Source organism: Phacochoerus africanus, chromosome 10 (genome assembly GCF_016906955.1).
Source record: "Phacochoerus africanus isolate WHEZ1 chromosome 10, ROS_Pafr_v1, whole genome shotgun sequence".
In the NCBI taxonomy this organism is placed as follows: Eukaryota; Metazoa; Chordata; class Mammalia; order Artiodactyla; family Suidae; genus Phacochoerus; species Phacochoerus africanus.
In genome coordinates this window covers 95,841,325-95,865,407 of record NC_062553.1, presented here as the reverse complement: position 1 = coordinate 95,865,407, position 24,083 = coordinate 95,841,325, and the positions used below count along the sequence as shown (strand labels likewise).

The 24,083-nt window shown below is 36.2% G+C and overlaps 1 protein-coding gene across 5 annotated transcripts in view; it reads left to right on the top strand.

Annotated features, from left to right (window-relative positions):
- The window catches only part of C10H4orf33 (chromosome 10 C4orf33 homolog), an 84,993-nt gene that overhangs the window by 37,799 nt on the left and 23,111 nt on the right, over positions 1-24,083 (top strand). For all 5 annotated transcript variants that reach the window (XR_007137546.1, XR_007137544.1, XR_007137545.1 and 2 more), the window contains 2 exons: positions 17,480-17,537; positions 23,766-23,946. The gene's annotated coding sequence lies outside the window, so the exon portion shown is untranslated. The remainder of the gene's footprint in view (positions 1-17,479; positions 17,538-23,765; positions 23,947-24,083) is intronic.

Below are 24,083 nucleotides of genomic sequence, written 5' to 3'. Positions count from 1 at the left end.
AGAAGCACGTTTTTTACAAGATAAATGCTTGATTCTTTTCTTTGATTTAAATATTTTCTGAATACTTGGTCCTCTAGCAATCTCCAGTGACCAATGAGGTTTTTAAAGGTATCTTTCTGAGCTCATAAATTTAGAAGTACTTTTTGTGTATTAATTCATTGCAGTTTTCTCATTGATGTTCAATGTGTTCCATATTTGGCCAATGGAGTCTCTTTAAGTTGGTTTCTAAGTCTTTTTTTTTTTTTTGCTTTTTAGGGCCACACCTGCAGCATACGGAAGTTCCCAGGCTAGGGGTCAGATTGGAGCTGCAGCTTCTGGCCACAGCGACAGTCACAGTAATGTGGAATCTGAGCCATGTCTGAGACCTACACCACAGTTCATGGCAACACCAGATCCTTAACCCACTGAGGCCAGGGAATGAACCCACATCCTCATGGACATTAGTCGGGTCTGTAACCTGCTGAGCCACAATGGGAACTCCAGATTTCTAAGTCTTTTCACATGATTTCTGTAGTCTTTAATAGCTTATTTGCTTTCTGGTATGGCAAGATGTTCCAGGTTTATCTTGGATGTTTCCTGCTATAGACCTAGAGCTAGTCATTTCTAAAGTTAAGTCTTGGTTTCTCTTTGTGGCAAATGATATTTAGAGACCATTATTTGGACACTAGGAGTGCCTGTTGCTGATGCATTGGGTATATTTTTCTAGTCTTTTAAAAAATTACAACATGGTTTCATATTGATAATTCCTACTTAATCTTATACATTCTACATCTCTTTCTCGTTATGACCCAAACTGGTTTTCAGTGATTTCAACATAATTTCTCATTTTCTTTTTCCCACCATATGCACCCTATACTCAGAATAAATTAACGCTATCAATAACAATATGATTACTAGAAAGAGTGTAAAGATTATTTTTTTTTGCTATTCTTTTTGACCTTAGAGTGTATCCCACCAAAATTACACAGCCAAGTCCTGTGTTTAAAGACACTTGAAAGTAGTTTCTGTGTATTATGTCACCAAACTCAATAGAGTTTGGTTCGTTGGTTTCATTCCCATTTCACTTTGAGAACTTTTTTTTTTTTTTTTTTTTTGGTCTTGCAGCATGTGGAGTTTCCTGCTAGGGGTCAAACAGAGCTGTAGCTGCTGGCCTATACCACAGCCACAGCAATGCCAGATCCAAGCCACACCCACAACCTGTGCTGCAGCTCGTGCCAATATCAGATTCTTAACCCGCTGAGTGAGGGCAGGGATGGAACCTGCATCCTCATGGATACTATTCGGGTTTTTAACCCACTGAGCCACAATGGGAACTTAGACTTTGGGAATTTTTTAAATTTAAAATAATTATGAGGTTTCAAATTCAAATCTATGAATCAATCAGGATATACTCAGAGAAGTCTGGCCTCTATTCTGGTACTCTCTCACCCTCTACCTTCTCCCCCTACCAACCGTTAAAAAGATTTGTAGTTCATGCTTCCATTTTTAATATAAGAACATATATATAAATGGTTATATCCTCTTATCTAAGGTATAAATATTAGCATACTGGAGCTAACAAAGAATTTCACTATCAAATTAGGTTTATAATTAAGGGGTCTTATCCAGATTTACTAATAAAGAAGAGGTTCTTATCCAGATTTACTAATAATTTCAAAGACATAAAATCAAAAGGCTCAGGCAAATCAGAGTGGAATATAATCCATCCTGTGTGTCTATCTTGGTTTCCTTTCTGCTTGGACAATCTACTCCGCTAGTAATAGAAGAAGTCTTTAAATGAGATTTGTGGCTGGCCTCACATAGCACAAGAGGGGTTAAGTTATGAAACATCTCCATTTTAGATAGCAAACATCTGCCTATTTAGACTGTTTTAAAGAGTTTATGTGACATTTTCCCCAGAGCCTTGCCTTATAAGTCCATAGATTCTAGGGGTAATCTCACTAAGAGAATTCCACAGATAAGGGCACTCCTATTAGCAAATATCTTTAGCCTAAAGAAGTCAGTTATCAGCATGTTTACCAAAAGATTAGACTGGGACACCTGTGTTTTTTTCTATCCCAGAGAAAGTTCCCTTGGTAATCAGAGAGCAATGGGCCAGCAGCTTTAATAAGAGGCAAGAATTCCCTCTGTGAAACACCTTAACCATGACCATACTGCTTCATAGGTCTTTTAAGTTTCTTTTCACAACTCACTCTCTTTCTTCCTTTATCCACAGCTATTTGAACCTTTTTATAATGTGCTGATAAAATTATTTGAGTATACAAAATTTCAAGGCCAAATTCACTGCCTTCTCTGGTCAATTAGTTTCCATAAATGTTCTATCTATTGGGAGATTTAATTCAGCTTCCTTAAAATATTTTCTTATCCTGGAGAATCATTGTTTACATAAATCTTGCTTTTTATTTAATTATATTTATCTATCAATAGATAGATATAAATTTACAAATTCTTTGTAACACCACCTAGCTGTAGAAGAGGTATTAAAGTGATGTTTGACACACCATGTATTAGTTAATATTACAACATCATTTTATTACGTCCCAGCATAAATGACTTTCCTATACCATGTTCCCCATTGTAGAGATGGTGACTGGAGTCAATTGTTCAATAAATTCTGGATCCCATTTGGTGTGTTCCAGATTTTATGGTACAGGTCTTTACAGGCATCATTATGCTACATTTACCCCTGCTGGAGAAACCATACATTGCTGCTGTTATCCACACCTCCATACTTGCTAGTTTAAGAACCCAGGTGACTAGCTCAGGAATCTGATTAAGGCATTTGCCCTTAGCATTCCAGTTTCCTTTCAGAGTGGGGAACTAGATGTTTTTGTGAACATACATATACCCACTTTAATTCTTCTTAATTCTCACAGACATTCCCTTAATTGAGTGCCCCATAAGGATATCCTCTGTTGTCTATTGATCTAGGACCCATTTGCAGTTGAAAACAGCCCAGAGACTGTAAATATCCAAATGCTCCTCTGAGATCAGGAGCCTAATTCTTCTCCCACTGCTAAACTAGCAACTCTCAACTCTGCCAAATTTGCAGACTTGCCTATTCCTTTTCCCTTCAAGTTTTTTTTCTGTCACAAGACACATAGCTGCCAATTTCTGAACAGTAACATGGCCCTCAAGGCAGGAACTCCCATTAATGAACTGGGCAGCTTGGCTGAGGAAAGAATCACAGGGCTTAGACCACTGAGCAGTGTAGGGAAGGGAGATCCTTGGAGGGCTCTCTCACTGACCGTTTGAGCAACTTGCTGTTGTATTTGATGTGTTCCCCCTAAACTTCCCATATAGTGCACTCTTCCATGTAGCATCATCTCTTGGTCAACAAGCTTTGTTATACTGCTTTTCTCTATTCAGTATCTCTCTGACATCATCCGAGGCAGGATTGATATCTAGCCTCAGAATTATTTGATGCCCTTCTGTGGTGGGGGCCAGTTTGACCAAGACCTAGTAATAAGCTACAACTACTTTCAGATGGGCTTTAATGAGCAGTTGCCTCAGTTAGTTTTCAAGTCCAAATTCAAGGGGTCTTTGCTGAGTGGCACCATTTGATTTCTCCCAAAGCCTTCATATCTATATGTATTCTAGGAGATGAATATACTTGCATAATTTGAACAGTTGAATCACAAGGTCTTAGTTGGGCTCCCTCTGCCACCATCCTGTGTAATTCTTTTTTTTTTTCTTAATTGTTCCTAAGGATTCATTTAAAATAAGATATATTTTTGATGACATTGTAACAGGTGCTATAAATATCCTTATAGGAGCAAGGTGATTTTGCCAAAACTCAAATAGCCCTCCTAGCTGTGAGTTTGTTGCTTGGTGGAAGGGTCTGTTAAAAACAATAACTTTACTTTTCACAGTTTGGGGAATGTCTCTGGTTGCTCCTGGAATTTCTCAAATTGGGCTGGACTTGCATTTTAGATGGATATATCACCCACCCTCTATTTGTCATAAAGGTGACTATAGTTTTTAAGTCCTCTTGACCTTTTTTTCCTCTGAGGAGTCAGTTAGCATTATAGCATCTATGTGATACATTAACTTGCTCTTAATAGTTATTTACTTTAAGTCCTGACTCACTAGATTATGGTAATATGCTGGAAAATGTACTGTTTGTGCTGTGGCAATACAGTCAGTTTACACTGATTTCCATTCTTTGAAAATGCACTGTGTCTGCCTAGATTCTGAATTTGGAATTGATAAGAAGGTATTGTGTTAGATATTAAGTTAGAATGCATAATGGCATAACAGGCCCACTTCCTATATAGTTTTTGCCTTTTTTTTTTTTTTTTTGGTCTTTTCTAGGGCCGCACCTTTGGCACAGGGAGGCTCCCAGGGTAGGGGTCTAATCAGAGCTGTAGCCACCGGCCTATGCCAGAGTCACAGCTGCAGCTGTGACCTATACCACAGCTCATGGCAATGCCAGATCCCCAACCCACTGAGCAAGGCCAGCAATTGAACCTGCAACCTCATGGTTCCTAGTCTGATTCGTTAACCACTGAGCTACGCCGGGAACTCCAGTTTTCGCCATGTTAAGTCTAACGGAGGCAATCAGAGGAACCACCTTGCTTGATCCTTTACAGTCTATTGTTTACCTTCAGGAATCTTCTGCCTTGTATGGTAGCTAGGGCTGTTAAAAAGGGGGGTCAGTGGGAATCAAAACTCCCACCTTAACTTTTTTCCTTAAATAGAACAGTGATCTATTATTGCCTTCCTGGAATTTGTATTGCTTAGCGTTAATGCCTGAGGAGGATTCAGGCAATTCCAAAAGTCCTCATTTAGCATGACTGAATAAAATTTGGTGAGAGGTGGATTTGGGCAATATCCTCTGTAAAAATGGGCAAAGGCCCCATGTTTTCAGTTATGGGACTTAACACCTAAAGGGGCTATGTTTTAGTCAATTAACATCTCCATTTCATATTCAGATTATTGCATTGCTTATGTAACATTTTCTGAGGAAGCATACCCCATAAATCCAAATCTAGGATTTTTTTTTATATCATAAGCAATCTTAAACCAACCATATACATGCCACTGAAAGCATTCCATTGACAAGGAATTTTTTTTTTTTTGTCTTTTTGCCATTTCTTGGGCCGCTCCCCCGCGGCATATGGAGGTTCCCAGGCTAGGGGTCGAATTAGAGCTGTAGCTGCCAGCCTATGCCAGAGCCACAGCAACGCAGGATCCGAGCTGCATCTGTGACCTACACCACAGCTCACGGCAATGCCAGATCGTTAACCCACTGAGCAAAGGCAGGGATCGAACCCTCAACCTCATGGTTCCTAGTCGGATTCGTTAACCACTGCGCCACGACGGGAACTCCTGACAAGGAATATCTTGCTAGCAAATATTATTTCACTAGGTTTATCATGATCTGGTTTACAGGGAGATTTGACTGGGTCACTTTCTTTTTACCTGGGACATTCCTATATAAAAAAGAAGAAAATAGATTGCTGTTTTGCTGCTTAACTATTTACTTCATAAAGATTTTTGTATTTTTTTGTCGCTGTATCTTTGGAACATGCTCCTAGGGAGAGTTATTTTCTGAGTTGAAGGGGAAACACATACACAATTTTGCTAGAAAGTACATAGCTATGTGCCGTAGGGAAATTTGCATTTCTACCATTAAAGTATGTATGACAGCTCCTATTATCCCACAGCTTCTCCAACAGAGTATATTATCATGCTTTCAAGAGTTTGCTATTCTTATAGGTGAGAAATGGTTTAATGGTATAATTTGCTCTTAAGTTACAATCTTTTTGGACATCATCTCACATATATATACACGTAAGAATTTGACAATGTTAGTCATTCCCTCCTAGATATCTTTCACTCATCTCAGGAGACATCACTTTCTCAGTTCTCCTTCTAATTCTTACTGGTGAATTCCTTCTCTTTTCACACTTTAAAAATGAAATTTGCCAAGGCTTAATCTTCAGGCCCCTTCTTTCTCTGTGTTTACTCTGTTGATCATCTCAGTCAAAATTGTGGTTTAAAATACAGTGTATGTGCTAATGAATCCCATTATGTGTGTGTGAACATCACAGCTCTTCATATGGCCACTAATTTGTCTAATGAGCATCTCATATTTGCATGTCCAAAACTGAACTCGTTTTAGCCACTATACCTGATATTCCCCAAGTTCTCTTACCTTATGTGGGAAGCCTTCCTGTATTTCAGGATGAAAATTTCTTTCACATTTGACCCAAATCCAATTGACTGACAAATCTCATCATTTCCCCTTTTGAAATATATCCAGAATCTCACTTTTTAACACCTTCATTGCTACCATTGTAGGCCAAACCACTATTATCTTCCCTAGATTATTGCAACCCTAAATTATTGCTATTGTCTTTGAACTGGTCTCCCTGCCTCTCCACTTCCTCTGCTCCCCTGCACTCCTACCCCAAGCCTGTTCTCTAAACAGAAGCCAAAATCTCCTTTTGAAAAATTATATTATTCAGGTAAAATTTACATAAAATAAAATGTACTGACTTTATTTATTTATATCTTTTTTTTTTTTTGCTTTTTAGGGCTGCACCTGTGACATATGGAAGTTCCCAGGCTAGGGGTCAAATTGGAGCTGCAGCTGCTGTTCTATGCCACAGCTACAGCAAATGTAGGATCCAAGATGCGTCTGCAACCTATGCTACAGCTCATAGCAATGCCAGATCATTAACCCAATGAGCAAGGCCAGGGATCAAACCTATGTTCTCATGAATACTAGTCAGGTTCGTTTCCACTGAGCCACAACAGGAATTCCCAAATGTACTCATGTAAATGCACAGTTTGCTTACTTTAAAACATCCCCTGTGTCTCTCTGTAGTCAATCCCCGGTCCCACCCTCATACTCCAGCAACAATAAATTGATTTTCTGTCCCTACAGTTTTATCTTTTCTATAAATTTTATATAATTATATACTTGATTGCAGTCTTCTGTGTCTTGAATCTGTCACTAGCATTATGTTTTTGAAATTTAACCATGTTTTTGCATGTAATGAAATTTGTTCCTTTTTTATTGCTCAGAAGTATTTCATTGTATTCGTCTATTACAATTTATTTATCATTTCACCTGTTGGTGGATGTTTGCATTGCTTCCACTTTCTGGCTGTTTTGCATAAAGCAAGTATGAACATTTGTATCAGAGTATTTTTGCAAACATAAGCTATTACTTCTCTTTGATAAATATCTAAGAAAATTACTGGATCGGTAACTGTATGTTTAGCTTCTAAGAAAATGATAAATTATTTACGAAGTGGCTTTACCATTTTATAGTACTAACAAGTGAAGTCCAGTTATTCCACATTTTCACCAACCTTAATATTGTCACTCTATTAAATTTTAGACCTTCAAGTAGGGGTGTGCTTATTTCTCAGTGTGGTTTTTATTTGTTTTTCCTGGCTGATCAATGATTATGAGTATTGTTTCATGTGCTTTCTGGCCATTCACCTATTTTTGTGTGTGAAATTTCTCTTCAAATATTTTGCCCCTTTTTTGGTCTTTTTATAATTGAGCCACTTTTAAAAATATGTTCTGGATACAAACCCTTCAAGAAATACCTGTATTGCAAATATTTTCTCCTAGTCTATGATTGGCTTTGCTTTTTCATTTTCTTAAATGTATCTTTCAAAGGGTAGTTGTTTTGTTAACTTCTGTAATTTTTTTTAAATGGAGAAAAGTAGTTTTTATGTATACCCCCATATTTACCATTTATAGCACTCTTCATTCTTTTGACAACTAAGTTTTTTTTTTTTCATCTCACATCATTTTCTTATGCTTCACGAACTTCTTTTAATATTTACTAGTGTATACATCTGCTGGGAAAGTTCTCTCAGAATTATTGTGTCTGAAAAATACTTTAATTTTAGAAGATATTTTCACTGGGCATAGAATTTTAGGTCGACTTTTTCTTTTGGTATGATAAACATATAATTTCATTGCTTCTTATTTGCAGAGTTTCTGATGAAGCATGCTATATTCTTATTTTTTTCCTTTGTAATGTGTCTTTATCTGGTCACTCACTTTTGTGATTTTCCTTTTATCACAAGGTTATGGCAGTTTGTTTATAATATGCCATGGCATGAATTTCTTGGTATTTATCTTAATTAGGGTTTTGTTGAGCTTCTTGGTTCTCTGGATTTGTAGTTTTAATAAAATTTGGGAAGTTTTTAGCTATTAATTTTTAAAATAATTTTTTTCTGTTCCCTCCTCTACTCCGTCAGGCCTGCTTGATTTAGTTATATGGATCATTGACAGTCTTTTAATTTCTTTTCCAGTCTTTTCCTCTCTATGCTTTATTATAGAGGGTTACTGCTGCTCTGTCTTCATTTCCCTGAATCTTCCTTTAAAGTGTCTAATCTGCTGTCAATTCTGTCAGGTTAAATTTTCATTCCAGATATTGTAATAGTTACCTATTAGTGCATATAAAATTACTCCCAAAATAAATATGTTTAAACAACGTTTATTATCTCACAATTCCTGTGGGTTAGGAGTTTTTGAGAATATCTTAACTGGGTGGTTCTGATCCAAGGTCTCTAATGAGACTGTAGTCAAGCTATTAATAGGGGCTGCAGTCTCATCAGAAGTTTTGACTGGGGGATGGTTTGCTTCAGGCTCACTCAGGTGGCTGTGAACACACTCAGTTGCTCACAACATGGCCTTTCCATAGGGCCACCTCATGACATGGCTTCTGACTTCCCCCAGAGCCAGCAATCTAAGAGAGTAAGAGAGAAAGGTGCACACTCAAGAAAGAAGTTGCAGTCCTCTTGTAACCTACTATTGGAGTGACATCCCATTAATCTACCAGATTGATCCTTTTGAAACTTAAAATCTCATCCTATGCTGAGTTCTGGAAATTGCTTACATGCCAACAACCAGAGTGATTATGGATTCACTTTATTTCCCTTTTCTTATACTGGTTATTGTCTGATATCTAATAATGATGGGTACATGTAATTTATCTAGCTTTTCTGCTTGTTTATGCAGGAGTCAAAGCAAGTCCTACATACAAGTCCTATAGAAATTACCCCTTCATAGGTAGCAGCAGAACTTCAGAGACTGTTTTGTAATGTTAGGTCATGCCCCACCTGTGCTCAGCAATATCAAAGACTTACCATGTCAATTACTGGTCTCAATCTATCAGACCTCACGTATAACTAGTCTTTGCATAATCTCCATTTCAGCTTCATCAGCTCCACTGTTCCCAGAATATCATTAGTGTCGTCTTGCTGCAAGGTCTTTGTTCTTGCTGTTAATGTTGTATAGAACATACATTCTCCAAATATCTGTGGGACTAATTTCTTCATCAAAATTTGAATCTACGCTTAAATGCTACTTAACATATAGGCTTTTTCTGATTAGATTATATAAAATAGTAAGTTCTTTCTTGTTCATTCTTTATTTTACTTACTCTGACATTTTTATTATAGCACTTATTGCAACCTATCATAGTAAGTATTTTTTTATTGTATTTATATTCCTCTCACTCAAATATAAGCTCAAGTGATATATTCCCCTGAACCCTGCCTGATACAGTAGAAATTTGACACATACTTGTTGACTATTTGAATATGTAGCAGATAGAAATTTTGCTCTTATAAAGAAATATTAGATTTATTCATTTATCTAAAACAAATGATCTATTTCCAGACCACACCTACCTAGCTAAAAGGAAACTCAGTATTAATCATGTTTCAAGGGTCTTCTCATCTTTCCTAGGATGCTTTTAAGCGTTCTAGGAGTCTTGCTTAGTGCAAAAAATTTATGGAAGGATTCTCTGTTCTTTCATCTACATTGGTTACCATTGATATTTTGATAATACAAACCACATTGTTTCCTATCCAAGTTTGGAGATAGAAGTCTTTTATTCTCTGTGGTCAGCCTCTCTCCCAACCAGTCAAAGGCTCTGTCACATGCCAAGGGTTTTGCATAGGAGTGAGGCATGGATCTCCACGTCCATACAAAATCCTCTTATTCCCCAAACCTCTGTCTCCAGTTTTCACTCAGAAAATTCTCTAAATGTTCCTTCTTTATACAGTTGGCCACTTAAATCATTCTGAGCCTAGTATTATTATCTACCTTTCTATACACACACACATACATACATGTACACACATACAAATACAATTGGACATGTTAATTGAATTCTAGGTTTCTGGGTGTTTCCGCTTTTGGCCATATAGTGCAGGAATGAAGAAGTTCAGAACTATACCACATAGCCTGGTTATATTCTGGTTACTGGCGAAGTAAATTACTGCACTTTTTTTTCTTCTGTTTTCTCTCATAGAGTTGGCAAATCTCAATTAGTGTCCAATAGACTAATTGGCCCAAACATAAGTGTGTGAATGAATGAATGAATGAATGCCTTTTTCTTAGAACATACATCCTATCTGAATTTCATTGTTCCATTGCTAGTAAACTCTCTTTCCAAAAGTTTTATAAAACAATCTTTCTGCATGTTTTTCTCATTGCACTTCGTCTTATTCAGTTATCTCTTCAACTAAACTGTGAGCTGCTTGGGGACATGATTTGTTCCTAATGCCTTTTTCCCACTGCAGGATAAGTTAAATGTTTTGTTTCAAGAGGCCCTAGAAATAATGAATAAATTAAAATAATTTAATGAAGTTCTGTCCCCAGTTTTAGAGCAGGAGATATAGCAAATATCATAATAAGGCAAAAGACTAATCATAAGTTAAGAACTGCTAAAAATGCTTCCTCTAAACATATGCAAATAATGAGAAGATAAACAGAATATCCCTCCCTTAATAACATCCTCATAATATTTTAAAAGATCAAATATCTTTAAAAGAATTAAGCATTGCTTGTGTGGACTTTAAGTGGCCCTCTCAGAGTTAGGCTAAGTGATATCTGTCTGGATACCTTGTTCTGACCGTATATTTGCCACACTGATCTGTCACCCTTATCAATAAATGAACACAACCAAGGAAAGTGAACATTGTTAATTATAAACTTTCTAGTAAATAATGAAACATAATGCTTTAACCTTGATATGATGTATTAAGTTATAAATAATGTTCAAATGCATTTTTAAGTTTTTAAAAATGAAGACTATCCTGGAGTTCCCGTCGTGACTCAGTGGTTAACGAATCCGACTAGGAACCATGAGGTTGCGGGTTCAGTCCCTGGCCTTGCTCAGTGGGTTAAGGATCTGGCGTTGCCGTGAGCTCTGGTGTAGTTTGCAGACGCGGCTTGGATCCCGCATTGCTGCGGCTGTGGCGTAGGCCGGCGGCTACAGCTCTGATTTGACCCCTAGCCTGGGAACCTCCATATGCCGCAGGAGCGTCCCTAGAAAAGGCAAAAAGACCAAAAAAAAAAAAAAAAAGAAGAAAGAAAAAGAAGACTATCCTGATCTTAGCTCTTATTGCAGCATGCTGTGAAGTCCCTACATGCTGCTCTTTACCAAACACGTATTTGACTCATTTGTTCCATTTTCCAATCCTGCAGGAACGTGACTATTTGTTAGAGAGGGTCATAGTTCTTCCTGTCCTATGAAAACTTGGCTTGTGTACTTCTTTTTCTTTTTTACCATGTGTTTATAACAAAATTGGTGCAGTAAAATTTCTAATAGATATTACAGAGAAATGGAATATATTGGTTATACTGGTAGATATTTCTAATTATTAGACTTTTAGGTAAAGTTTTATTGTGAAAGGATTACATTTAAGTGGTTGTCAAGTTGGGTTAAACTTTTTCAGTGTGACCTATAGTGAATTCTAAAAAAATTTAATTGTTTAATTCCAAAGATGAGAGTCAGCCTTGAAAATCATTTACAAAAATCACCATCCCTATCCATGAAAAGATGCTGAATATCACTAATTATTAGAGAAATGCAAATCAAAATTACAATGCGATATAACCTCACATAGGTCAGAATGGCCATAATCAAAAAGGCTACAAATAATTAATGCTGGAGAGGGTGTGGAGGAAAGAGAACCTTCTCTTGGTGGTAATGTAAATTTATGCAGTCACTATGGAAAACAGTATGGAACTTCCTTAAAAACTAAAAACAGAGTTACCATATGATCTGGCAATCTCACTTCTGAACATATATCTAGAAAATACAAAAGCTCTAACTTGAAAAGATACATACATCCCAGTGTTTGTCGTGACACTATTTATAATAGAGATATGGAAGCAACCTAAGTGTCCATTGACAGATGAGTGGATAAAGAAGATATGGTATACATTTGATCCGGCAATACCACTCCTGGGCATCTATCCAGAGAAAACCATGACTCGCAAAGACACATACTCCAGTGTTCATTGCAGCACTATATACAATAGCCAAGACATGGAAACAACCTAAATGCCCATCAGCAGAGGAGTGGATAAAGAAGATGTGGTACATATACACAATGGAATATTACTCAGCCATTGAAAGAAATACTGGCATTTTTAGCAACATGGATGGACCTAGAAATTATCATGCTAGGTGAAGTCAGTCAGACAGTGAGACACCAACATCAAATGCTATCAGTTACATGTGGAATCTTAAAAAGGACACAATGAAGCTCTTTGCAGAACAGATACTGACTCACAGACTTTGAAAAACTTATGGTTTCCAAATGAGACAATTTGGGCGGTGGAGGGATACATGAAGCTTTGGGATCAAAATGCTATAAAATTTGGTTGTGATGATCATTTTACAACTATCAATGTAATAAAATTCATTGAGTAATAGAAGAAGATATGGTGTATACATACAATAGAATATTAGTCATAATAATGAATGAAATAATGCCATTTGCAGCAGCGTGGGTAGACAGAGATTATCATTCTAAGTAAATCAGAGACAAATAGGATATCACTTATACATGGAATCTAACAAATAGTGCAAATGAACTTACTTAGAAAGCAGAAACAGACTCACAGACATAGAAAATAAACTTATAATGTCCAAAGGGGAAGCGAGGGGAGGGATAAATTGGGAATATGGGATTAATAAATGCACACTACAATGTATAAAATAAACAATAAGGATCTACTGTATGACACAAGGAACTGTATTATCTTAGAATAAACTATAATAAAAAAGAATATAGGTATACACATATATGTATAACCAAGTCACTTTGCTGTAGACTTGAAGCTAACACAATATTGTAAATCAACTATACTTAAACAAAAAAAAAATCACAATGCCTATATACAAAGGTAAGCTATGATAAGGAAATATTTGCACCAAAAGAAGCATTGTTAATTTTTTTCAAACACATATAAATAAATGTTAAATACCATACTCTATGCAGGATAATATACAAAAAATTCTTCATTTATATTAATTACCCTATAAATAATAATATTTAATATCTACTGATTTGCCAAGCACTGTCTTTTTTTTTCTGGTTAATCAGGAAACATTTTATTATTTGTATTTGCATTTAAGAATTCTTTTTTTTTCCCCCGCTGTACAGCATGGGGATCAAGTTACTCTTACATGTATACATTTTTTTTCCCCACCCTTTGTTCTGTTGCAATATATCTAGATATAGTTCTCAATGCTACTCAGCAGGATCTCCTTGTAAATCTATTCTAAATTGTATCTGATAACCCCAAGCTCCTGATCCCTCCCACTCCCTCCCTCTCCTATCAGGCAGCCACGAGTCTATTCTCCAAGTCCATGATTTTCTTTTCTGAGGAGATGTTCATTTGTGCTGGATATTAGATTCCAGTTATAAGTGATATCATATGGTATTTGTCTTTGTCTCTCTGACTCATTTTGCTCAGTATGAGAGTCTCTAGTTCCATCCATGTTGCTGCAAATGGCATTATGTCATTCTTTTTTTATAGCTGAGTAGTATTCCATTGTGTATATATACCACTCTTCTGAATCCAATCATCTGTTGATGGACATTTGGGTTGTTTCCATGTCCTGGCTATTGTGAATAGTGCTGCAATGAACATGCGGGTGCACGTGTCTCTTTTAAGGAGAGTTTTGTCCGGATAGATGCCCAAGAGTGGGATTGCGGGGTCATATGGAAGTTCTATGGATAGATTTCTAAGGTATCTCCAAACTGTTCTCCATAGTGGCTGTACCAGTTTACATTCCCACCAACAGTGCAGGAGGGTTCCCTTTTCTCCACAGCCCCTCCAGCACTTGTTATTTGTGGACTTATTAATGATGGCCATTCTGACTGGTGTGAGGTGGTATCTCATGGTAGTTTTGATTTGCATTTCTCTCATAATCAGGGATGCTGAGCATTTTTTCATGTGTTTGCTGGCCATCTGTATCTCTTCCTTGGAGAACAGTCTGTTCAGGTCTTCTGCCCATTTTTCCGTTGGGTTATTGGCTTTTTTGCTGTTGAGTTGTACAAGTTGTTTGTATACTTTAGAGATGAAGCCCTTGTCGGTTGCATCACTTGAAACTATTTTCTCCCATTCTGTAAGTTGTCTTTTTGTTTTCTTTTGGGTTTCCTTTGCTGTGCAAAAGCTTTTCAGTTTGATGAGGTCCCATGGGTTTATTTTTGCTCTTATTTCTGTTGCTTTGGGAGACTGACCTGAGAAAACATTTGTAAGGTTGATGTCAGAGAGTGTTTTGCCTATGTTCTCTTCTAGGAGTTAGATGGTGTCTTGTCTTATATTTAAGTCTTTCAGCCATTTTGAGTTTCTTTTGGTGCATGGTGTTTAGGGCGTGTTCTAATTTCATTGCTTTGCATGCAGCTGTCCAGGTTTCCAAGCAATACTTAATGAATAGACTTTCTGTTTCCCATTTTATGTTCTTGCCACCTTTGTCAAAGAGTAATGACCATAGGTGTCTGGGTTTCATTCCAGGTTCTCTGTTCTGTTCCATTGGTCTGTCTGTCTGTTTTGATACCAGTACCACACTGTTTTGATGACTATGGCTTTGTAATAGTTCTTGAAGTCTGAGAAAGTTATGCCCCCTGCTTGGTTTTTGTTCCTTAGGATTGCTTTGGCAACTCTGGGTCTTTTGTTGCTCCATATAAATGTTTGGATTGTTTGTTCTACTTCTGTGAAAAACGTCATGGGTCAATTGATAGGGATTGCATTGAATCTGTAGATTGCTTTGGGTAGTATTGCCATTTTTACAATATTGATTTTTCCAATCCAGGAACATGGAATATCTTTCCATTTCTTTACATCTTCTTTGATTTCTTTGATTAAAGTTTTATAGTTCTTGGCATATAAGTCCTTTACCTCCTTGGTCAGGTGTATTCCGAGGTGTTTGATTTTTGGGGGGTGCAATTTTAAAAGTAATTGTATGTTTGTATTCCTTTTCTAATATTTCATTGCTGGTATCCAGAAATGCGACTGACTTCTGAATGTTAATCTTATATCCTGCTACTTTGCTGAATTTGTTGATCAGTTCAAGTAGTTTTTGGGTTGAGTCCTTAGGGTTTTCTATGTATAGTATCATGTCGTCTGCATACAGTGACAGTCTTATCTCTTCTCTTCCTATATGGGTGCCTTTTATTTCTTTTGTTTGTCTAATTGCTGTTTGCCAAGCACTTTCTATGCATTGCCTCACTTAGTTCCTCTTAAAAACCTTATCAGATGGGAATTACCATTATTCCTATTTTATGGATGAGGAAACTGAGGCTCAAAGAGGTATAATTTGACCAAGGTCAAAGAACTGATAAACATAATGAATAAAATATTAATGCCAGTGACTGCGTAGTTTGCCTAAGAAATTCTCTTCTCAGGAACTGAAAATGTTCATTGTGAAAGAAAATTTTAAATACCAAGATCTCTAGTTTTAGTGAAATAATGCTATAACACCAAAAGAGACACCTACACATTTAATTGCCTGTAATGTGGGGACACATGATTGTGAAGTAAATGAAATGATAAGTAGAAGCTAGTTTCCACCACAGGTGCCAGCAATCCTGCTGGGCCACCAGATTCCATCTTCCTTTTGCCTCTTGCTGGCACCATATGGTAACTATGGTTTGTGTAAATTTAATTATTGGGGATGAAGCTTTAGGTCTTGTGGGCTTTGGGGACATTTAAAAAAATGGCAATGATTCTAGTGACCTCCCAGTTAATTGGTACCCTTTTCTTGGCCCAATCCAGGGAGACTGGCCCCAAGAATCCTGGGGAAATGGGAGCCCCCATCTGCTTTGCTGTTTTCCCAAATGGCTTTGCCCTATGATCCCATATTCTTTGCTTTACCCTCTGCTCAATGTCATTGCTCCATTTCCCTTCCTTCTCTTTCATATGTAGCAAACATAAAACTTTAGCCTGTTTCCCTTTGATAAGGGAGGGTGGCTAGGGAGAGGAGAAAACCTAACAGCCAATCCTTCTGTACTCAAATTGGCTTTAAAGTTTGAGGATGTTAAGGCAGGATTTTTTGGTTCTTGAAAATTAGGAAACAAAAAGTCTTTTAATACAAAATATTGAATTTCAAATAATCATGGTATTCACCAATACTTTTATTTTCCTTTATGTACATTTTCAACTTAATATATTGACAACCCCTAATTTATATTACCATTACACATTGTTAGCTGGCTAATGTGAACAGGGGAAGGGGAAAAGCATGCTGTCTTGGAGAATGTTTTATCCATTTCTTCATAACCCACATTTAACTTCTAAAACATTAATTACATTTGCAGTGAGGCAAACGGAAAGTGTTAGAAGGGCAGTCAGACCTCATGTATTAGGGATTAGCCCGTGGCCTTTGGGAGTGCAAAGAATGCATTGTGCATCGCATGTTACTTCTCATTAATGCCTTTTAAGCAGCTCTAACAATGCAGAACAGCTGATTGTATCTGTTTTGAACTTTGCCTCTTTTCCCCTCCAACTGACCCCATGCCTCAAGTATTTCATGCCTATTGTTGCAAATGTATTTTAACTGGTAATTTCAATTGGATAGGTCACATTCAGTGGCTTTTAGTTGTACCTCTTGAAACTTATCATAGCACAGTAACCCTGTACCAACAGCTGAATTTTAAATAGTTATCCAACAATTTGGTCCATAAGTATAATTATGTATCAAAAACAAATCCATTCCAATTTAATACAAGGTGATATATACTTTTATATATGTAGCAGAAGTCTTTGTTAAAATCTACAAGTACACTTATGAATTTAAGCAAATTTGAGTTACCCTATCTGAACCCTTCCAATTTGCTAGAATTATTTCAGTAATTATTGTATACTCATAACTTAAACCTTAGATTTTGAACTCACCATTAAGTAATTCCTGAAATGGCATTTAGAACCATTTGATCATAGTATTTTTCTAGGACATTGTTTCTTACTGCTTTTTGCCACTAGATGGAAGAAGCAGGTTAACAAAATGATATTTTTGGTGCTTTGTTCAACTCTACCAAGAACAACCACAAGACTGTTTAAAATAATGACAGTCTTAGCATTCTTTTATTTATATGTAATTTACTGCAGTGGTTTTTAAATATAAATACTGGATGTAAGAATTATATTTATTTTTATGTTTCTTGTAGAGATTAATTTTCTTTTTATTATTTGAAAGGACTGAAATTTTCAAAAGTAACCAAGAAAGAAAACAATTGCCAGCTGGAAGAGGATAGGTAAGAATTATATCAAGATATTGGTAACAAGTATGTTACGAAATAATTTTTCTCATATATTATTGCCCAATAAATAACAAACCTAATTCATTTAATTATTTTGTGCTGCGAATGCTTACTGAGCAATTGACACACGGAAGACACTAGACTAGGTGCTGCAAAGCATCCAAGGGATATTTTAAGTACAGTAACTATTTATAAAATTTTTACATTCTCTGAGACCTAAGCAATAGGTAAGCCATATTCATTTATGCATACATTTAAAAAAAGGTAGAAGTGGATAAAAAATACAAATGCAAAAGTTTGGACACACAGGGTGAATGGGAGGGTGGGTTTGGAGTATCATTTTCATCTTAAATATGGAATTTAAATGGACCTTTGATGTGGAGAAGCACAGAAGGGCATTCTGGTAGGAGAGGCAGAATGAGCAAAGGCACAGAGGCAGGAATTGGCTGTTTAAAAACATGTTTTGGAGTTCCCATTGTGTCTCAGCAGGTTAAGAACCCACCATAGTCTCTGTGAGGATGCGGGTTCAATCCCTGGCCTTGTTCAATGGATTAAGAATCCATTGTTGGGAGTTCCCATCGTGACACAGTGGAAACGAATCTGACTAGGAACCACAAGGTTGTGGGTTCAATCCCTGGCCTTGCTCAGTGGGTTAAGATTCCTGTGTTGCCGTGAGCTGTGGTGTAGGTCACAGACATGGCTTGGATCCCATCTTGCGGCAGCTGTGTGTGGCGAAGGCCGGCAGCTGTAGCTCCGATTTGACCCCTAGCCTGGGAACCTCCATGTGCCATGGGTGCGACCCTAAAAGAGAAAAAAAAAAAAAAAAAAGAAAAAGAATCCGCTTTTGTTGCAGTTGTGACATAGGTCGCAGATGCAGCATGGGTCCAGAGTCACTGTGGCTGTTGTGTAGGCCTGTGACCTTAGCTCACATTCAACCCCTAGCCCAGGAACTCCCAGCCATTGAAAAAAAAAATTTTTTTTTTAATGATGAAAAGACAGTGCATTTTAAGAAGCAGTTTAAATGTATAGGCAGGACCTAATAAAATGTATGTTTTGAGCAAATGATAGCTGCTGGAAGTGTCCTTATAAGGAAAACATCATGTTGAGGATAAGAGTGGGCATTCTGGAAAAGTGAAGCTTCCACTTGGAAACAGAAGATCACTCAGATAAATAACCTGTAAATGGAAATAATAGCATCCATCTGATCGAGTGTTTTATAAGGTATAGGCTTTCTGTGCACATGGGCCTATAAATTGATGGGAAGATTCCATAAGAGAAAGAGGAATTCTGACTTATGAGGGCTTCCTGTGATTCCTATTCTCCTTCACCACTCTATGTGTGTTAGAAAGGGGACTAATGTGGTAAACAGTGTCCTTTGACTCCGAAAAAATAGCATTTAATCCTTAAAACAACACATAATACCACCTACCTAGTGGTCTATTGATATGAATGATCAAAGATTCTATTCCACCTGCTGAAGGCAATGAGCTTGAACCCTGATATTACAAGTGGCTATAAAATTATCCAGCTTTTATATCCAACCACAGAATTTGATTTTATGACTTCCTATAGAACTGTAGCTACAGGTTAACTAAAGGTTATGAAGTAATATCTCCTTTTTATGGTTTTGAATTCACTGCCTTGTAATTTCAGAGATCACTGTGTCATGCAATGGGATAAGCTTTATAGTTTTATAATTTTGTATAGCTCAGTGAGGATCTTGTAACTTTTTCTTTTCCAAATTCAGATTCTATATTATTTCCATAAGATTATTCACATCTAGTTCATCACTACTTTAATTGCTAGAAATGTATGTAGGCGATCTTATATAATTTTAAGCCTTATTTTCATATTTTGTTCCATGCCTTGTTTATAAGCAATGTATAATTAAAATTTAAAATTAAATGTTGCATTATATCTTGAAATAAATATTGCTCTATATCATAAGTATGTTTTATATCTTAGAAATGCTATGCATTAAGTTCTATTTAAATTTTTTTTTCTTTTTAGGGCCATACCCATGGCATATGGAAGTTCCTAGGCTTGGGGTTGAATCAGAGCTGCAGCTGCTGGCCTATGCCACAGCCACAGCAATGCCAGAGCTGAGTTCCATCTGCGGCCTACACCACAGCTCACGGCAATGATGGATGCTTAACTCACTGAGTGGGACCAGGGATCAAAACCGTGTCCTCATAGATCTCATAGATACTAGTCAGGTTCATTTTCACTGAGCCACAACGGGAACTCCCAGTCCTATTTAAAGTTGATAAATATGTGATAGTACATAGGCTTACTAGATTACCTGGTATATATATTCATATATATATTTTTATTATATATTTCAGATGAATAAATTCAGATTATAAGCAGCCTAACCATTTTATTCTACAAAGCAACTGTGCAGTAATAGCTAAATATATGCATATTTTCCCCAATTTAAAAGTAGTAACTTCAGTGATTTTAGTACTTATATGAAATATTAGCTATGTTTAGATCTTATTACATAAAGCTAATTATTTTGTTGACACTTTATGTACCTTATAAAACATAAGCTGATTCCCCTACAAGGAGAATGATATCTGTTTGATTTCATAATTGTTTTCCATCTACAATTAAATCTTAAAAAAAAAGAATTTTAACTTAGTAGTAGTATTTAGATTTGACAAAATAAAACTTTAAAGGTATTTATCAGAAGGATGAAAAAATGGCTATTGAAGCCTACATAAATTATTGTCTTTCTCTTGGGGCTATGCCTACATAGGCAAGATAGAGAATAGAGGTACTTCTTTTAGAAGATCTGGGCAAAAATTTTAAGTCCTATAATTGAAGAAATGACACAGTAAGGAGTTTGTAGCCTCATTACCCAGACTGTGTCTTTACATTGATTCTATTGACTTGACATAATTGTGTTAACTCTCTGTAAGTCTTTACCCTTAGAGATGTGGGTGGAAAATCTAGAAATAAAATTCTCTAATTTGATACAAGCTAGCCCTGCCTTTAATGCAGCTTGGTTTCCTATTATTATCATTTCAAAAATCATTGGCGATTTTCCTAGAGAGACTTTTAAAAAAGAAATATAACAAGAAAAGTTTGTATAGCTCAATAAAAGATGTCTGTTAAGAGTGTTATTTGCTCTTTTATTGACTTTTAGAAGTTAATTTCTTCCATTTTGAAAAATGTAGTTTTGCCTTTCAGGAGCCATAGCATTTTTTGTTATTTACATTTATGTGTAACTACAGGTGATATAATATTCCTTTGTGGAAACTGAATTAAAACAAGACAAAAGAAAACTAATCAGTCCAAATTCTGTTCTTTGTAATGCTGACATCAAATGGGGATTTCATAAATTTAACAGAAAGCAGACTTTAAGCAGTTGAGAATTTGATAAACATTCAAGCTATTTTAGAAAGTGGGCACCATCATAATTATATCAGCAGTTGAGCATAAGGACACCTAAGACTGTAGTGTATGGGGATTTTGTTTTGTTCTGTTTTTGCATTTAAAGTTTTCTTTATATACAAAGTAGGTTTAATAAAATAGGCATTTCACTTCAGAAGTTTTATACCAGAAAACCTTGGAATACTAGAATAAAAATATGTGCTTCTTTTTCACACGTATTAATGTTACTTTGTTCCATAAATTTTCTTGTTGGAATTTGATAGTTCCAAACTATATAACAAAACAACTAAAATTTCCTATGAAATTATTATTTTGGCATTTTGAATTTTTACTAAAGGTGATGTTTTTACTGAGATTTGCTAGTTGCAGGAAGAATGCCTTTGAACATTTTGGGATATTAGAAAGACATAATCTATTTATAATAAAAGAAAAAAAACACCTTCAACATAATACTTTTAAAAATTGTTCCAACTCTGTTTTCTAAGCACAAGTAGCTCAGAGCTAGACATAACGAGAAAAGAATAATCATACCACTGAATATATGGAGTTTTAAATTTCTTTTGCTTTTATGATGGGATAGTTTTCTAAATGGCTGTTAAATGAGCATTCAATGATTACAGTAATTTATTCCTGACTCAAAATTTTGCTTTCTTTCCTTCAGTCAGAATCACTTTGGTTAATTTTCTTTACATAATGAGAAATGAATAATTGAGAAGGCATAAGTGTATCTATAGCACTAGGAGATTCAAGAAGTATTATGTTGTAGAGAGGGAATAAAGAGTCCCATTGTTACTGAATTGAGTTCAATTCTATTCTTTAAGATCCTTTTCTCTTACAGACATTTCACAGAATCATTTGAAATAAAGACCATAACTTTGAAAACAAAAGCTTACCACTGTAGTTAGGGGAAATTGGAATAGAAAAATAAATTTTGAGGAAGACTTCAAATTTCTTAGAATATTTTTGTTCTTCCCTACATCCTTCAGAGTGATTCTTCTAAAACATAAACCTCATCAGTAAGTTCTTTACTTAAAACCTGACATTGGTTCCACATGGCTTCTGCATAAACTCCAATGTTAGCCCCCAGGGTCTGCACCCCCTTCTACCAGCACCACTTCTCTCACTATATTGCCCCCATCATCCACCATGCATCTTACGTTCCATTTATATCTGATCTCCCATCTCCTTTCAGCTTTCATATTGCTCTGTGATTTTGCTCAAGCAGTTTTCTCCATTTGTAATTATACTTGTGTCACTTACTGTCCTATTCCTATACATCTTTCAGTTGTAACTTCTGTGAAGTCTTTGCCGACATTCTCTACTCTTTGGATTTCTAGCGTCAGAACTAGAGGCTCCTTGCTCTGTGCTTCCATACTTCTATTAAAACGCTGTCACAGTTTTCTCACATGTTCACAGTTCCCTTTTCCACTAGATTGTGAGTTACCTAAGGGCAAGAAAAGTGTCTTGTTTTTGTAGTTCTAATGTCTAGCACAGAAAAAGCAGATGGTGTTATATAAAAAATGTTTGTTTAAGTTGATTAATACTTAATTAGCATTTACTGTATACCCAGGTAAGAACAATACTCTAATCCATTTTGGGGGGATACATAGAAGTCAGAAGCTAGCATAGATGTGAGTAATAAATGGTGACTAATTGACGCCAGTGTTTTCAGTTCTTAAAAATAGCTTGAAATGAAAGTAGACAAACATCCAGAATAAACTATTCAAGATGTATTTACCATATATATTTTTTCCTTTCTTGTGTAGCTCAAGTCCCAGGAAGCATTTTCTGCCTGCTCTAACCTGTATTTATCTCCGTGTTTCTATTACTTTTCTCTGTTGTCCAGTCAAGTTCTAAAACTACGCTTCGTTGAATTGTTCATTACTTTTAGATGTGCATTTTGTTTTTCGTTCTGATTATAAACATTATATGTTCTTTTAGGGCAAGGGTTACATGTTATACTTGAATTTCTCTGCAGAACCTAGTGAAAAGCTGCACATATAGTATGTCCTCAAAAATTATTTGTGGACTGTATAGGGGTTCAGAATGAGCCTCCTCAGAATGTGCTGCTTTTGTAGGAAGATTGTTTTGAGCTGAGGGCAGTCAGGTCCCTGCAGGTTCAAGAGAAACCATTGCCCCTCCCTTAACTACCTAGAAAAATTTGAATTGGGAATTTTTCCCAGTAAAGAGTTATTACCAGAGATACATTTTATCTCAATGGCCCCATCAATATAGTAGAAAAAATTTCTAATTATCTAACATCTGCTTTTCTTCTTCTTGTCCTGTGAGTAACCCTCCTATCCTTGGAAGCCCTAGACCCCTACCCCATTCCTTAGCGCAAGATGACATCTGTACCTCAATTTACCTTTCTGTCTTTGAATCACCCTGTATGTGGGTTTCTCATATGTACAAAATTAAATTCACTTTTCTCCCGTTAATCTGTGTCATGTCAGTTAAATTCTTAGACCAGCCAGAAGAACCTAGAAGGGTACAGGAAAGCTTTCTTCCTCCCCAACAAATGAATAAAAGCAAATTCACATTGTTAAACTTTGTAAATACTACATAAATAAAGGTACCTGTGTATTAAGTAACAAAAAGCAATTCCTCAAGATATTTTCAGTACAAATTTTGCTGTGGTTGAATACTGCACAAGAATATTTTACTGCAATTCATAGAATTCCTTAAAATGTAATGGGGTGTTGATTGCCTTGAGGATATTAGTAAAAAATGTTATTTCACTTTAATTTGATCAAGACCAGGGGAGCAAGAAAGACATTGCTTTACTCATATCATGACATCTGCTCTTCTCTCTCGTTTTGACAGTTGGAATATAGAATTACCACAACATGGGACAGTTTACCAGTGCTACAAAGGCCTATGACTCTCAGGTTTAAATCTGGGGTCCAAGGCTTACTGATGGAAGTGAATGCTCCTTTCTTTGATGATCCTCTAGCATCACCAGGCGAAGTAGGACAGGCTTTTTATGGACTCTGGGAATATGAAGGTGAGAAATTTTCTATTTTGAGTGCCCAGGCTAAGAGAAATAGAGAGCATGTGTTGTGATATATGGCAGTGCTCTTAAAATATTTATTAATCTTCTGAGAGTTTCCCAATACCTCATGCTACTCATCCTGAGTATCT